This window comes from Cherax quadricarinatus, chromosome 25, assembly GCF_038502225.1.
Source record: "Cherax quadricarinatus isolate ZL_2023a chromosome 25, ASM3850222v1, whole genome shotgun sequence".
NCBI classification, from domain to species: domain Eukaryota; kingdom Metazoa; phylum Arthropoda; class Malacostraca; order Decapoda; family Parastacidae; genus Cherax; species Cherax quadricarinatus.
The window spans coordinates 14272467-14290865 of record NC_091316.1 but is presented as its reverse complement, the minus strand read 5'-3'; the positions used below and the strand labels follow the sequence as shown (position 1 = coordinate 14290865).

The following is an 18399-nucleotide window of genomic DNA, read 5'->3' as shown; positions in this document are numbered from 1 at the left end:
TGCATTTCAGAAAGGAATAACCAATAAAAAGTGAAGCAAAATGTAACAATATTACATTAATCCTTTGAGGGCCCAGACCCCCAATCTGAAAATTCCCCATTTACAGTGCATTCATGAACGCACATTAGACCCACCAGCTGACATGTATTGGATGTGTAATGTGATCTGCATGCTCTTGAACATCAGCAAAAATCGAACATTTCTGCTACTTTGAGCTCAATTTCAAGCTATTATCAGTCATCTTTGTTTCTGTAATATATCCTCCATTCTATCAGATGAGATAAAAAACTGCGAATGTAACCGTAAAAACCATAAGAAAATACACTACAAAGTCGCTGTTTTAATCCAAAAACATGGTTGCAGTTTTTTTCTCATTATGCACTGCATGCTGCAGGATTTGTTTTATGTGGTGGACAATTACCACATTGATGCATTCTCTCATATCTAGGCCCAAATTTACTGCTTACAGCTTACCTGAGCTGAGCTGAGCTGAGCTCATCACATAATACTACAGCTTGGACCCTGGCTTCAAAGCCGTAGACTACGGGATGGACCCTCAAAGGGTTAACCCTTTCAGGGTTTCGGATATACTAGTACGGCTTACGCACCAGGGTTTTTGATGTACTAGTACGTCTAAATTCTAGCACCCTCAAATCTAGTGAGAGAAAGTTGGTAGGCCTACATATGAAAGAATGGGTCTATGTGGTCAGTGTGCGCAGCATAAAAAAAAATCCTGCAGCACATAGTGTGTAATGAGAAAAAAAAAACTTTGACCGTGTTTTTGGATTAAAACAGCGACTTTGCACTGTATTTTCATATGATATTCATTGTTGTATTCTAGTTTTCCTGGTCTCATTATATAGAATGGAAGACATATTACAGAAATTGAGATGATTTTGACTGGTTTTACAATGAAAAGTACCTTGAAATTGAGCTCAAAGTAGCAGAAATGTTCGATTTTTACCAAAGTTCAAAAGTAAACAAATCATGCTAAGTGTCTAATACACATCAACTGGTGAGTCTAATATTCTTTCACAAGTGCGCGGATATTATAAACTGTAAATCTTCTATTGTTTTGTGAGAATAAAAATTCAAAGTGGAAAGCAAAAGAATGTAAGAGGGGCATGGGGACATGACTAATGAACAGAGGAAATGTTATTTTAGTGCCAGGAATGTCTTTCTTATTTATTCTGGACCCTATTTGGAAACTGGCATCTTCTGAAATTTGTGTGAAATTGGCAAAATTGCTAAATTCTGACCACTGTATTGGATAGTTGAAATCGGTAAATGGGTGGTTTCTTGTACTCATTTGATAGAAAAAATGGAGTTCTAGAGAAATAGTTATGATTTTTGTCGACTAGTACACTGGAATTGGCCGAAAATAGGGCTCAAAGTGGGCAAAATTGCCGATGCGTAAACATCGTCGAGACCACTAACTTCGTGAGAGCATAATTCTGTAAGTTTTCCATCAAATTTCATACTTTTGGTGTCATTATGATTGGGAAGAGATTCTCTATCTTTTCATAAGAAAAAATATTTTTTTTTTTTTAATTTGGGCAACCCTGAGAACAAGTCTGGGAGAGGGCCTGGGAACCCTGAAAGGGTTAAAATGGCTTGGAGGTGGTGGTGGTTGTTCTACGGTTTTGGAGCCATTGTTGGTCCATAGTACTACGCCATAGGCTCAGCTCACTCATATAAGCTGTGAGTGGTAAATTTGGGCCTAGATATGAGAGAATGGGTCTATGCAGTAAGGGTGCACCATATAAAAAAAATCCTGCAGCAAGCAGTGCATAATGGGGAAAAACCTGCATCCATGTTTTTGGTTTAAAACAGCAACCTTGTGGTGGATTTTCGTATGGGTTTTATTTTTGTATTCTCGTGTTTCTGATCTCATTTGACATAATGGAAGATATACAAGTATTCCTCACTTAATGACTGCTCGAACTTACGACTAGCTCTCCAACCAGTATGCAAACCTAAGTAATGTTTATTAGAGCTGATTTCCTCTATTCTGTTAATTACAGTATACAGTACACTACTGTATAAACATTTAAAAATATACTAAAAATGTTATAATGTTATAGACATATTTCTTAATAAATTTCTTAGACTATATAAAAACACTGTCCCATAAAAACAAAGCAGATTATGAATAAACAGCAAGGTTGCCCATGGCTAACAGCATACTATGATCCATTGATAAGAAACAACAATATGAAAAGCAATAAAGACAGGGCTTAACCCTTTCACTGTCGGTGTCATAATAACGTATTATGGCTTGCAAGCCCGTGTTGGTGCCATAATATTACGCCAAAATTATAGTGGCTTCCAATCTTGCAAAAGAAAGCTGGTACACTACATGTGAGATAATGGGTCTGAATAGTCAGTGTGTGCAGTATAAAAAAAAAATCCTACAGCACGCAGTGCATAATGAGAAAAAAACTCCAACCATACTTGTGGTTTAACCCTTTCATGGTTTTTGACGTACTAGTACATCTTACACGCCAGGGTTATTGACGTACTAGTTCGCATAAATTCTAGCGTCCTCAAATCAAGCTGGAGAAGGCTGGTAGGCCTAGATGTGAGAGAATGGGTCTCTGTGGTCAGTGTGCGTAGTATAAAAAAAAATCGGGGACCCAGTGGTGCACTGTGAGAAAGCCATTTTATTACACCTTGTTCACCATGTCAAGCGCTAAGAAACTCCTCACTCCTCGGCAAATTGGGGCTCTTTTGTTCCCAAGTGACAGTTCAAACACAGATGGAAGTGTCAGTGAAGATGAATTTCATGGTTTTTGAGGAGTTTATGATTGAAAGCAATGCCCAGGAAACCAGAAGGAAAGGAAGGAAAAAGGAAGGAAGAAGGAAGGAAGGTAGGAAGAAAGGGAGGAAGGAAGGAAGAGATGAGAGGAAGGAAGAGATGAGAGGAAGAAAGGAAGAGATGAGATGAGATGAGAGGAAGGAAAGAAGGAGACCATTAACCTAGGATAACCCAAAAAATTCAGACAGTGACTTATTTCCATGTGGGTTGGTGGGGTAGGGAGGAAGGGATGGGTGTTGACAGGCAGTGAGGGTGGTGAATGATGGTGTGATTTGTCATTGTGACACTATGCCAGTGACTCAGCATATTTACACGTCCACCCCCACACAACTACAAGCTTTACAGAAGCTGTAGCAGTTCTGGGAAGTGTCCAGTGACTTTGTGTGTGTGTGTATATATGATAGAAAAATAGTAATAAACAACATTCTTTATTGTTGGTTTGTGTAAACATGTTTTGTAAACAATATAATGACTGTACAGTTGTTGTGTAGCATACAATGAGTGAATATACATTCAATATACCTTATATTGGTCTCACAGGCCATAAAAGTTACTTGAAGGAAGAAAGGAAGGAGGGAGGGAAGGTAGGTAGGTAGGAAGAAGGGAAGGTAGGCAGGAAGAGATGAGAGGAAGGTAGGTAAGGTAGGTAAGGTAGGTAAGGTAGGTAAGGTAGGTAAGGTAGGTAAGGTAGGTAAGGTAGGTAAGGTAGGTAAGGTAGGTAAGGTAGGTAAGGTAGGTAAGGTAGGTAAGGTAGGTAAGGTAGGTAAGGTAAGGTAAGGTAGGTAGGTAGGTAGGTAGGTAGGTAGGTAGGTAGGTAGGTAGGTAGGTAGGTAGGTAGGTAGGTAGGTAGGTAGGTAGGTAGGTAGGTAGGTAGGTAGGTAGGTAGGTAGGTAGGTAGGTAGGTAGGTAGGTAGGTAGGTAGGTAGGTAGGTAGGTAGGTAGGTAGGTAGGAAGGAAGGAAGGAAGGAAGGAAGGAAGAGGTTTGTGGGGAGGAAGGGATGTGTTGTGGAAGGCAGTGAGGGTTAGTGAGTGGTGGTATGATGCATCTTGTGACACAAGACATGCCGGTGACTCAGCATAATTACAAGTCCACCCCCACACAACTACAAGCTTTCAGAACCTCTTGCAGTTATAGGAACCTGTCCAGTGACTCTATATGTGTATATATATATGATAGAAAAATAGTAATAAACAACATTTTTTATTGTTAGTTTGTGTAAACATGTTTTGTAAACAATATAATGACAGCAAAGTTTGTGCTGTTATTGTGTAGTATACAATGAGTGAATATTTACCATATAGTCTTTATATTGGTCTCAGAGGCCATAAAAACTACTTGAAAAAATAAAATATTAAAAAATAAAAGAAAAAAGTAGAAAAAAACAAAATAAACTACAGTGGACCCTCGACTAACGCTATTAATCCGTTCCTGAGAGCTCATCGTTAGTCAAAATTATCGTTAGTCAAGTTAATTTTCCCCATAAGAAATAATGGAAATCAAATTAATCCGTGCAAGACACCCAAAAGTATTAAAAAAAAAAAAATTTAACACATGAAATATTAATTTTAATACACACAAACTGAAGAAGACATGCACAGTTACATGACACTTACCTTTATTGAAAATCTGGTGATGATTGATGGGATGGGAGGAGGGGAGAGTGTTGATGGTGTTAGTGTTTAGAAGGGGAATCCCCTTCCATTAGGACTTGAGGTGGCAAGTCCTTTTTCGGGGTTACTTCCCTTCTTCTTTTAATGCCACTAGGACCAGCTTGAGAGTCACTGGACCTCTGTCGCACAACATATCTGTCCATAGAGACCTGTATCTCCCGTTCCTTTATGACATTCCTCAAGTGTTTCACAACATTGTCAGTGTCACAATTAAACACTTGTTCAGGTTTCAATTCTTCATTGTCTATGTACTCCTTGAATTCCTGCACATATTTTTCAGCTGCTTTTTGGTCCAAACTGGCAGCCTCACCATGCCTTATCACACTATGTATGCCACTACGATTCTTAAATCTCTCAAACCAACCTTTGCTGGCCTTAAATTCACTCACATCACCACTAGTTGCTGGCATTTTTCTAATTAAATCCTCATGCAACTTCCTAGCCTTTTCACATATGATCGCTTGAGAGATGCTATCTCCTGCTATCTGTTTTTCGTTTATCCACACCAATAACAGTCTCTCAATATCTTCTATCACTTGCGATCTCAGTTTCGAAAACATAGTTGCACCTTTGGCAAGAACAGCTTCCTTGATTGCCGTTTTCTTGGCCACAATAGTAGCGATGGTTGATTGGGGTTTTGTGTACAGCCTGGCCAGCTTGGAGACACGCACTCCACTTTCATACTTAGCAATGATCTCTTTCTTCATATCCATAGTAATTCTCACCCTTTTTGCTGTAGGGTTGGCACTAGAAGCTTTCTTGGGGCCAATGGTGACTTGTTTTGCAGGTGCAATCACTAAAAAGGCTGTGATAATATGAAATGTTCCGATTGTATGCTTGGAAGCGACCGCGGTGGCTGGCTGACTTGTAAACACTGGCCAGAAGTGGACGCGCCTCAGACGGAACGAATAGTGTTGGTCGAGTTTTTTAGCGCTAGTCGAGGCAAAATTTTTGCGTTAAAATGTATCGCTGGTCGGATTTATCGTTAATCGATGCCATCGTTGGTCGAGGGTCCACTGTATTACCGGGAGACCAGCAGTCGGCAATGATGCCATAAGCAGTTCAATTTCTGCCAACTTCACACCTCCATATCTTGGTAAGTATTGATTGCAAAAAAAAAAATTTTTTGGCCTATACAGTGGACCCTTGGTTTTCTTCGATCTTAGTTATCGCCGATTTTGGTTTTGGCCGACTTTTTTCATCGATTTTTGGCTTTAGTTTTCATCGATTACCTTAGTTTTCGTCAATCGTACGGAACCTGTTCAGTCCCCAGCACACAGACAAAAGCTGATGTTGAGAAAGGGGTGAATGCAATAACCAAACAGAGATCCCAAACAACTGAAGAAGTGGAGAAATTGTTGTTGGTGTGGATCAGAGAGAGAGAGATAGTGTTGTGCAGTCCATTATTTGTGAAAAGGCAAAGCAGTTGCATGAGGATCTCATAAAGAAACTGCCTGAAACAAGTGGTGATGAAAGTGAACTCAAGGCTAGTAAAGGCTGGTTCAAAAATTTCAAGAAGTGAAGTGGCATATACAGTGTTGTAAGGCACGGTGATGGCGCCAGCTCAGACAAACAAGTGGCTGAAAAATTTGTTGGGGAATTCAAATGTTATGTAGTCTGAAAAATTCCAACACCAACAAGTGTTCAATTGTGACGAAACAGGCCTCTTTTGGAAGAAAATGCCAAAGAGGACCTACATCACGCAGGAGGAAAAGGCACTCCCAGGACACAAGCCTATAAAAGACAGGTGTATCACTCTGAAAATCCCAGAGTGTTCAAGAAAAACAGTGTTGTTAAGAGTAATTGTGTGTGATGTGGAAGGCAAACAGTAGGGCATGGGTCACAAGGGAAATTTTCCTGGAATGGTTTAATGAAGTGTTTGGCCCCCAGTGTGAAAAAATACCTCCTGGATAATAAATTGCCACTCCAGTGCCTCCTGTTAATGGACAATGCTCCTGCTCATCCTCCAGACTTGGAAGACCAATTGTCTAAGGAATTCTGTTTTGTAACAGTGAAGTTTTTGCCTCCTAACACCACTCCTCTCTTCCAGCCCATGGACCAGCAGATCATTGCAAACTTCAAAAAACTGTACACCACAGCAATGTTTCAAAGGTGCTTTGACATAACCTTGGACTCTGAATTGACCCTAAGAGAGTTCTGGAAGAATCACTTCAGTATTTTCCACTGAACAGGCCTTATAGATAAGGCATGGCAGGGAGTGACTTCCAGGACAATGAACTCTGCTTCGAGAAAACTGTGGCCAGATTGTGTCCAAAAAAAGGATTTTGAAAGGTTTGAGATTGACCCTGTCAACCCTACACCTGTTGTGCAATCAATTGTGGCATTGGGGAATTCCATGGGGTTTGATGTGAGTTTGGAGGATGTGGAAGAGTTGGTGGAAGACCACAATGAAGAGCTAACCACTGATGAGCTGCAAGAGCTTCATCTGCAACAGCTACAGACAACAGCTGAGGAAATTGCTTCAGAGGAGGAGGAAGAGAGATGGAAGAAGGTGCCTTCTTCAAAGATTAAGGAGATTTGTGCAATGTGGACTAAAGTGCATTCATTTGTGGAGCAACATCACCCTGAGAAAGCTGTTGCAATCCAAGCTGGTGACTTTTACAATGACAATTTTACTTTTGTACATTAATCATTATTTTATACTTCCCATAACATTTTGTTGCCAAATTTCCAAGTTTGTATATTCAACTCCAACCTTTATATTATCCTTTGTACCTGTGTACCTGTGCACTTGTGTGCCTCTGTACCTGTGTACCTGTCTACCATCTTACTATCATATTATAACCAAGACATTGCCATTGTTATTTTTTACTTATTATTCTTTTGGTACTTTAATTTGTGAATTTTATTTTGTCAATTTAAATCTAGTTATACTCTTGATCTTGTCAACAACCTATACCAGACCCTAGTGCAATTGCAAGTACCATTTCAATTTGTATTTTTATATTATAAGTTTATATTATAAGTCCTATTCTAAGATTGTTTTCATATCTTAGTGACTATATTGTGTGTGCAATTAGTGTATATTTCAATTATATTATTGTTCAAGGCCCTTAACTATCTTTTGCTAACTAGTACCAACTACCTCACATATTTTTTTTTCTACTTTTTTTTATTATTTTGCTACCTTAACTTGCATATTTTATCTTGTCAACTTAAATCTAGTTATACTCTAATTCTTGTAAACAACTTATATAACACCTTAGTGCAATTACAATTGAGAGTCTTGTGCCTTTTTTATATCATTAGATTAAACTCAGTTGTACTATAGCTCATTCTAGCTCAATACATAGTCAATACCAAATTCATTATATTAGACCATAGTGTAATTACTAGTGAGAGTCTGGTGCTATTTTTAATTTGTATTTTTATATTATTAGATTAAACCTAATTGTACTATAGCTCATTCTAGCTCAATACATAGACTATACCAAAGTCATTAAATTAGACCTTAGTGCAATTACAAGTGAGAGTCTTGTGCTATTTTTAAATTGTATTTTTATATTATTAGTTTATACCTAGTTGTACTTTAGCTCATTCCAGCACAACACATAGACAACACCAACTCCATTATGTGTATTAGTGACTATACTCTATATGACCAAAATGCTATAGCTATACACTTGTCCAAACTTCCCACCACTACAGATATCAGTACTAAAACTCAACCCACAACTCAGGATATAAATAACCATAATTTAAACCTAGAAGATGATTGATCACGTTGACCCTGATCTAAACCTCCATAATCTGACACACAATCAAAACCTATTGGAAAGTAACTGCCTTTACTACACAGCATCACAAGCCAGCACTATCCTAAACAATGCTAAAAGTCTATCAGTACTTAACTACAACATTAGGTCCTTAAGCAAACACTATGATGACCTCCTGGCACTCCTTGAATCACTAAAGACACCCTTCTCCTGCATTATTCTTACTGAGACCTGGCTTAAGCACGACACAATAGATATCTACCCTCTACCAGGATACACAGCAATCCACAACTGCAGACCATACCAAGTTAGGGGTGGTATTGCAATCTATTACTCTAACCAATTATCTTGTATTAGCACCACTTGCTTTAGTGATGAATATGGAGAATACATTTTTGCTAATTTTACTGTAAAAAACCTTAAGACGCCTATTACAATTGGTGCCATTTACCGGATACCCCACACAAACATCCCAAATTTCAGTGAGAAACTAAAGGCACTAATAACAAACAGACAAATGAATAAGCACCACCTTCTCTTAGCTGGAGACTTCAACATCAACCTTGGCCTACTAGATGATCAGCCTGTAACTGATTTCATCAACAATATGAACAACACACTTCTCATACCAACAATAACTAAACCAACCAGGCTCACTGAAACAAGTGCAACCATAATAGACCACATATGGACCAATATACTAGCCCCCCTTAAATCAGGGATAATCACAGATAGCACTACAGACCACTACCCTACCTTCCTCTTGACAAACATTAGTAAACCACCACTTGAATACAACAAAGTTTCATTTAGACTCCATGATGAGGCCACAATAAGGAAGTTCACAGCTGACCTAGAGACTGTTGACTGGCCTACAGAATTCTCCAAGGCCAATGGTATTGATGACTGGACAGACATTTTTCATAACAAATTACTTAGACTATACAACAAACATTGTCCTATAAAAACGAAACAGATCACAAACAAATGGCTTGGTTGCCCATGGCTAACCAGCACCATTCTGAAATCCATTGATAAGAAACACCAATATGAAAAGCAATATAGACAGGGCTTAATACACAAAGATACTCTTAAACACTATTCATCAGTCCTCACCAAAGTAATAAAGAAAGCCAAACAACTATACTACTCCAGTAGATTCACTGACACAAGAGGAGATATAAAAAAGACCTGAAAAACACTCTCTCAGATTCTAGGGACCCACAAACTGAAAAAAACCAAGAATATTGCCCTAACTAAACCTAATGAAACACCACTGCATCCCACTGACACAGCTAACAAGATAAACGACTTCTTCTCAACCATAGGATCTAATCTCGCCAATAAAATCCCACGCACCAATGCCCATGCCGGGGACTACCTAGATGGGAATTTCCCAAATTCCTTCTATCTTGCTCCAACTGAGCCCATGGAAGTCACCGAGATTATAAAGTCACTTAAAAATAACTCAGGGAATCTGTCTCATGTCCCACCATTATTGAACAAGAGAGTGGCCCATGTCCTCTCGCATGCTATCTCATTACTTTTTAACAAGTCACTAGAAACTAGCACCTTCCCGAAACTACTCAAGACGGCAAGGGTTACACCAATACATAAAGGTGGTGACCCTACAGATTTAAACAACTATAGGCCAATATCAAACTTACCATTGCTATCCAAAATCTTTGAGAAATGATACTACGTGCTGCAAACTGCCCTTCTCACACTATACCATTCACTTATATATCCATACCTCACCTATGCTATCTGTGCTTGGGGTTCAACTGCAGCAACACACCTAAAGCCAATAATAACCCAACAAAAAGTCGCAGTAAGAATAATCACTAAATCCCATCCCTGGCAACACCCCCCCCCCCCCCACTCTTCATAGATCTAAACTTACTCCCTGTTCAGTACATCCACACTTACTACTGTGCAATCTACATCTACAGGACCTTAAATTCCAATATTAACCTTGACCTAAAACGCTTTCTTGATAGTTGCGACAGAACCCACAGGCACAACACCAGACACAAACATCTCTATGACATTCCCCGTGTCCGACTAAACCTTTACAAAAATTCAATGTATGTCAAAGGCCCTAAAATCTGGAACACCCTACCTGAAAATTCTAAAACTGCAGACACATTCATCACCTTCAAAACTACCATCAGAAAACATCTTATCTCCCTGATACACCCTGTCAACTAATTACACGAATACCACCTGGTGGTTAACACTTACACTCACTCACCCATTTGACCATAAACAGAAATATCAATCTCAATCTCAAAATAATGAATCTTAACTAGTCATAAGTTGGCCTGTGATACTCCAATACTGAAACTATGTATAGTGCCAAAACAAAAGCATTCACATTGCTAAACTCACAAACTAGTACAGTGGACCCCCGGTTAACAATATTTTTTCACTCCATAAGTATGTTCAGGTGCCAGTACTGACCGAATTTATTCCCATAAGGAATATTGTGAAGTAGATTAGTCCATTTCAGACCCCCAAACATACACGTACAAACGCACTTACATAAATACACTAACATAATTGGTCGCATTCGGAGGTAATCGTTATGCGGGGGTCCACTGTATTTAGTCACTTAGCCATAATACCAACTAACCTCATAATTTTGTAATATTTATTCAGGAAACGTTTTGCCACACAGTGGCTTCATCAGTCCAATACAAAGAGGAAGGTGTAAGGAGAGGAGAAGTATGAGGTAATCAGTCCCTCAGCCTGGAGTCGATGTGTTCAGTCCATCAATCTTGTAGAATGTACAGCATAGGGCCGTAGACATGGCTTATTTACTGTAGTGAGGTGAGGTGAAGCAGGCGGAGGCGGGGTCATAGTGGTACCATCCACTAGTCGAAGTAGGTCTTCGTCCAAAGGTTGAACAAGTGTTGAAGAATTCTTTGAAACAAGATCCCATGATGCTGCAGTGTCTGACAGTTGTGATGAATGGTTTGAAAAACCGACAAGTTGAAGATTGAGACGCTTATGCAGCATATGGGAATCTTTATTCAGGAAACATTTCGCCACACAGTGGCTTCATCAGTCCAATACAAAGAGGAAGGCGTAAGGAGAGGAGAAGTATGAGGTAATCAGTTCCTCAGCCTGGAGTCGATGTGTTCAGTCCATCAATCTTGTAGAATGTACAGCATAGGGCCGTAGACGTGGCTTATATACTGTAGTGAGGTGAGGTGAAGCAGGCGGAGGCGGGGTCATAGTGGTACCATCCACTAGTCGAAGTAGGTCTTCGTCCAAAGGTTGAAACGTGGCGAAACGTTTCCTGAATAAAGATTCCCATATGCTGCATAAGTGTCTCAATCTTCAACTTGTCAGTTTTTCAAACCATTCATCACAACTGTCAGACACTGCAGCATCATGGGATCTTGTTTCAAAGAATTCTTCAACACTTGTTCAACCTTTGGACGAAGATCTACTTCGACTAGTGGATGGTACCACTATGACCCCGCCTCCGCCTGCTTCACCTCACCTCACTACAGTATATAAGCCACGTCTACGGCCCTATGCTGTACATTCTACAAGATTGATGGACTGAACACATCGACTCCAGGCTGAGGGACTGACTACCTCATACTTCTCCTCTCCTTACGCCTTCCTCTTTGTATTGGACTGATGAAGCCACTGTGTGGCGAAACGTTTCCTGAATAAAGATTCCCATATGCTGCATAAGTGTCTCAATCTTCAACTTGTCGGTTTTTCAAACCATTCATCACAACTGTCAGACACTGCAGCATCATGGGATCTTGTTTCAAAGAATTCTTCAACACTTGTGCAACCTTTGGACGATGACCTACTTCGACTAGTGGATGGTACCACTATGACCCCGCCTCCGCCTGCTTCACCTCACCTCACTACAGTATATAAGCCACGTCTACGGCCCTATGCTGTACATTCTACAAGATTGATGGACTGAACACATCGACTCCAGGCTGAGGGACTGATTACCTCATACTTCTAATCTCCTTACGCCTTCCTCTTTGTATTGGACTGATGAAGCCACTGTGTGGCAAAACGTTTCCTGAATAAAGATTCCCATATGCTGCATAAGTGTCTCAATCTTCAACTTGTTGGTTTTTCAAACCATTCATCACAATTTTGTAATATTTTAAACTTAAGATTTAATTTAAGTCTGCCCGAAATGCCTAGCCATGCTAGGTGTTCTAGTGGTACACTCTGTAATTATTATTTTACAACATGTAAACCACACAATAACCAAATTCTGTAAACTCAGCATTGTAATCCTTAAAGAGAATAAATTTTGAATTGAATTGAATGAACAGAGAAAATGTTATTTTTAGTACTAAGAATGTTTGTATTGTTAATTCTGGACCCTATTTTGAAATTGGCCTTACTTGAATTGTATATGAAATTGGCCAAATTACCAATTTCTGATCACTATTGGGTACTTGAAATCGGTAAATGGGAGGTCTCTTGTACTCAATTGATAGAACAAATGAAGTTCTAGTGAAATAGCTATGAGTTTGGTCAACAGAACAGTGGAACTGGCTGAAAATAGGGCTCAAAGTGGGTGAAATCGTTGATGCGTAAATATCACCGAGAGCACTAACTTTGTGAGTGTAATTCCGTAAGTTTTCCATGAAATTTCGTACTTTTGGTGTCATTACCATCGGGAAAAGATTCTTTATCATTTCCTAAGAAATTTTTTTTTTTTTTTAAATTCGACACTGAGAGCAAGTTTGTGAGCAGGGGTCTTGACAGTGAAAGAGTTTAATACAGTAGGGCCCCGCTTTACGGTGCTCCGCAAATACGGTCATTTCAAATTACTATGACCAAAACTCTCTATACGGCTCCCCCACCTGACTTTCTAATACGGTCACTGCGCTACACCCGGTTTGTTTACATTCTCCGTGAGCTCCGTAAGCACTACATCTCTCCATTATGTCTGGAAACTCCAAAATTTCAAGTGTTTTTAAAATTTATTTCATATTTTATATATACTCTAATAATTATACTTATGTATACCTATACCTAAAGAAACTTATACACTGTGCTGGCGTGCAGGTACACATTAAAATCAGTAAGAGCATCTTATGTGTCCGACTGAACCTTTACAAAAATTCAATGTATGTCAAAGGCCCTAAAATCTGGAACACCCTACCTGAAAATTCTAAAACTGCAGACACATTCATCACCTTCAAAACTACCATCAGAAAACATCTTATCTCCCTGATACACCCTGTCAACTAATTACATGAATACCACCTGGTGGTTAACACTTACACTCACTCACCCATTTGACCATAAACAGAAATATCAATCTCAATCTCAAAATAATGAATCTTAACTAGTCATAAGTTGGCCTGTGATACTCCAATACTGAAACTATGTATAGTGCCAAAACAAAAGCATTCACATTGCTAAACTCGCAAACTAGTATTTAGTCACTTAGCCATAATACCAACTTACCTCATAATTTTGTAATATTTTAAACTTAAGATTTAATTTAAGTCTGCCCGAAATGCCTAGCCATGCTAGGTGTTCTAGTGGTACACTCTGTAATTATTATTTTACCACATGTAAACCACACAATAACCAAATTCTGTAAACTCAGCATTGTAATCCTTATAGAGAATAAACTTTGAATTTGAATATGTCTTGAAAGCCATATTAGTAATGATAATAATAATGATAATACTCACAAAGTCTCATTAAATGTCGTATATTACGTTAATACAGTACACATTTTCTTTAATCCATCTATGATATTTTTTTTCAAAATTATATAATAAACACAATACATACCATATAAGGATGATAAATACACCTCACAGTAGAATAAATAAACATAAATATGAGCTGTGGTAGCCAGACGACTTGCACGAGTGAGGCCATATTAAACCATACCCCCGGCCGGGATTGAACCCGCGGTCATAGAGTCTCAAAATTCCAGCCCGTCGCGTTAGCCACTAGACCAGCTAGCCACAATAAGATTCATCCAACCAGGTATATTTCTACACCATAGGAAGGTTAGCACAGGCACCACTGTGACCACAAATGCAAGTTTTTACAGACGAATCTCCAGCTAGCGTGGCTGTGACGAACTCTAGCTCAAGTCCCTTCACTGCCGTCAACATGACTCAAGAAATCGTAATGACACGATTGCAAACAAACCATACCCCCGGCAATCGTGTCATTACGATTTCTTGAGTCATGTTGACGGCAGTGAAGGAACTTGAGCTAGAGTTCGTCACGGCCACGCTAGCTGGAGATTCGTCTGTAAAAACTTGCATTTGTGGTCACAGTGGTGCCTGTGCTAACCTTCCTATGGTGTAGAAATATACCTAGTTGGATGAATCTTATTGTGGCTAGCTGGTCTAGTGGCTAATGCGACGGGCTGGAGTTTTGAGACTCTATGACCGCGGGTTCAATCCCGGCCGGGGGAATGGTTTGTTTGCAATCGTGTCATTACGATTTCTTGAGTCGTGAGGCCATATTAGTACGTAATGATAATAATAATAATAATCATAATAATAATCATCACTCTCATTAAATGTCATATACTATTACGTTAATATACACATTTTCATTAATCCATCTATGATATTTTTTCAAAATTATATAATAAACATGATACATAACATATAAGGATGATAAATACACCCCACAGTAGAATAAATAAAAATAAATATGAGATGTGGTAGCCAGACAACTTGTACAAGTGATGCCAAGAATAATGTTTTCTCTAGTCCAACATAAGAGAAAATGTGTTACTGGGTGTAGCTGTAGAAAATTATTTTATATGCCTTCACTCAGAACGTCATTTCTTCTAAAAATGGTGTTACATGAGAATGGGAGTGTTCCTCTTTATTTATTCTACTGTGTCAACATAGAGACAACTTGTACACAAACCAGACGTGTCCACCTGGTTTGTTTACAAAACTCACATCTGCCTGGTTTGTTTACATAACTCCGCGAGTGTCCTCTCTCACGTACTCATTCTCTCTCTTTCTCTCTCTCTCATTTATTCGTTTTATCTCGTTTACTCACCTCTGACCCTACATTAAGACTTCAAATATTTTAAGGTAAGTAATGAATGAACTGTATATGCATTTTATCGCTCTGGGATCTGGAACACCATACCTGAAAACTCTAGAACTGCAGACACATTCATCACCTTCAAAATTACCATTAGAAAACATCTTATCTCCCTGATATACCCCGTCAACTAACTACATAAAAACCACCTGGTAAATAACAAAAAAAGGCACAATACCGTGACTGGAACGATACACAAATAACCCGCACATAAAAGAGAGAAGCTTACGACGATGTTTCGGTCCGACTTGGACCATTGACCAAGTCACACTAACCAGAAGTGGAGCAGGACGGCTATATAAGTAGTAGTAGTAGTAGTAGTAGTAGTAGTAGAAGAAGAATGGTATATAATACCGACAAGATGAAATTAAGACATGCGCAACACCCGGGCATCCCTATCGTAGACGTTTCGCCATCCAGCCAGCCACTGGATGGCGAAACGTCCACAACAAAGACAACCAGACGCCGCACATGTGTCTTAATTTCATCAGTAGTTGTAGTAGTAGTAGTAGTAGTAGAAGAGGCAGTAGTAGTGGTAGAAGTGGGAAATAAGGAGGACGAGCCAGTCAAATACAAAGGAAGGGGAGCACTGCAAGAGAGCTAGGTGCCTACTGAGGGAGAGCAAGCGCACAGAGGTGCGTGAAAGGGGAAGTGGTGAAATAAATGAAGAAGGAACAGAAACACGAGACAGAAGAGAGAAAGACAACCCAGAGGAGAAAAGGAAAGAGGAAAGGGGAAGAGGGAGAAGAAGAAAAAGAAAAAGAAAAAAAAAGAGGAGTCAGGTTAAGTCACAGGTGTTCTGAAGTTTGGAGCATTTTACAATGTAGTGGGAGAGGAAGGCATCTACAGAGATGAAGCCAGGGCTAAGGTTCATACAAGGAAAGTTGTGTATTAGAGAGGATTCAACTAGACGGCGACTGTTCGAGTTGGAAGTAGGGAAGACAGTTTTAGCAGAAGACCAGTCAATAGGATGGCTATGATCTCTGACGTGACAGAAAAGAGCATTGTTAGTGTCGGCAAGCCTAACACTATTTTTGTGCTCCCTAAGTCTGTCAGAAAGAGATCGACCAGTTTCTCCGAAGTATTGAAGAGGACAGGAGGAGCAAGAAATAGAGTAGACACCAGGAACATCTGAAGAGGGAGGAGAGGTATGAACAAGATTAGGGCGAAGAGTGTTAGTCTGGCGGAAGGTAAGCTTGATGTCTAAGGGACGGAGAGAATTGTTGAGATTAGAAAGACCGGAAATGTAGGGAAGGCAGAGGATAGAAGAGTTCCCAGGAAGAAGGTAAGCTTGATGTCTAAGGGACGGAGAGAATTGTTGAGATTAGAAAGACCGGAAATGTAGGGAAGGCAGAGGATAGAAGAGTTCCCAGGAGTAGAGAATTTGGGAGAGAAGAAATTGCGTTTAGCAAGTGAGAGGGCAGAGTCTATGAAATGGGAAGGGTAGCCAAGACGGGAAAACGAATTATGAAGAGTGGAAATTTCTGCTGGAAGGAACTGAGGATCACAGATGCGGAGGGCACGGAGAAAGAGGGAGATAAGAACACTTTTCTTGACAGGGGAAGCATGATAGGAAAAGTAGCGAATGTACATGCCACTGTGCATAGGTTTTTGGTAAATGGAAAAGGAAAAACCTTTATCTGAGCGGTGGACATGGACATCAAGGAAAGGAAGCAAGGAATTAGATTCCCATTCAGCTTTAAACTTAATGGAAGGGGCAAGATTATTAAGAGCTTCAAGAAAAGGTTGGAAGAGACTGGAGTCATGAGGCCACAGAGCAAAGATGTCATCCACATAGCGGAGCCAGAGTGAAGGTTGCACATCGAGGGTAGGAAGAAGAACAGTCTCGAAGTATTCCATGTAAAGATTAGCAAGGACAGGAGAAAAAGGAGAGCTCATAGCGACACCGAAGGTTTGAGAATAATATTTCCCTTGGAAGGAAAAGGAGTTAAGAGTCCACACAGAGGCGGATAAGATCAAGAAAGACATCAGTAGGTATAGGGAGATGAAGAAACCCTTCATGGGCCTTCTCTCTAAGGAAATCAAGGACATTATCAAGAGGGACATTGGTGAAGAGGGACTCAACGTCAAGACTAAGCATCTTACCTGGTGTTCACACTTACACTCACTCACCCATTTGACTACTATAAGCACAGAAATACGAATCTTAACCCCTTGACTGTCGCAACCCCCAATCCTGAGGTGTCTCCTGGTGTCACAAAATTTAAAAAAAAAAAAAAAAAAAAATTATTTTTTCTTATGAAATGATAGAGAATCTTCCTGATTGTAATGGCAAGAAAAAAAATGATGGAAAACCGATGGAATTACGCTCTCGTGAAGTTAGTGACCTCGGCGATATTTACAATCTGCGATTTTGCCCATTTTGAGCCCTATTTTTGGCTAATTCCTTTGTTCCAGTCGACCAAACTCATAGCTATTTCTTTAGAACTCTGTGTTTTCTATCGATTGAGTACACGAAACTGCCCATTTACCGATTTCAACTACCCAGCAAGGTGGTCAGAAATTTACAATTTGGCCAATATCACAAAAATTAAAAAATATGACAATTTCAAAATAAGGTCCAGAATGAACAATGCAGACATTCCTGGCTCTAAAATAGCATTTTCTTTGTTCATCAGTCACGTCTCCAGGCCCCTCTGATATTACTCTTGCTTTCTATTTTGAATTTTTATTCAAACAAAAAATAGAAGATTTACTGTTATGCAGACTACTGCAATATTGTAATAATTGTACAAATAACATAAACCCATTCATGACTGCATATTAGAATGGCTAGTTGGACATTTATTGGACAATGACATCATTTGTTTACTTTTGAACATCGGCAAAAAATCAAACATTTCCCCTACTTTGAGCTCCATCTCCAGGTTCTTTTTATAGTAAAACCAACCAAAATCACCTCTATTTCTATAATATGCTTTCCATTCTATCAAATGACACCAAGAAAACGAGTATACAACCATAATCTGAAAATAGACCACAAAGTCGACATTTTAATTAAAAAAAAAAAACGGTCAGAGTTTTTTTCTCATTATGCACTGCATGCTCCAGGAT

At 39.4% G+C, this 18399-nt stretch overlaps 1 protein-coding gene across 8 annotated transcripts in view; it reads right to left on the bottom strand.

The window, feature by feature from the left end:
* The window catches only part of LOC128690039 (ras-related protein Rab-9A), a 150220-nt gene that overhangs the window by 8776 nt on the left and 123045 nt on the right, over positions 1–18399 (bottom strand). The window lies entirely within an intron of this gene.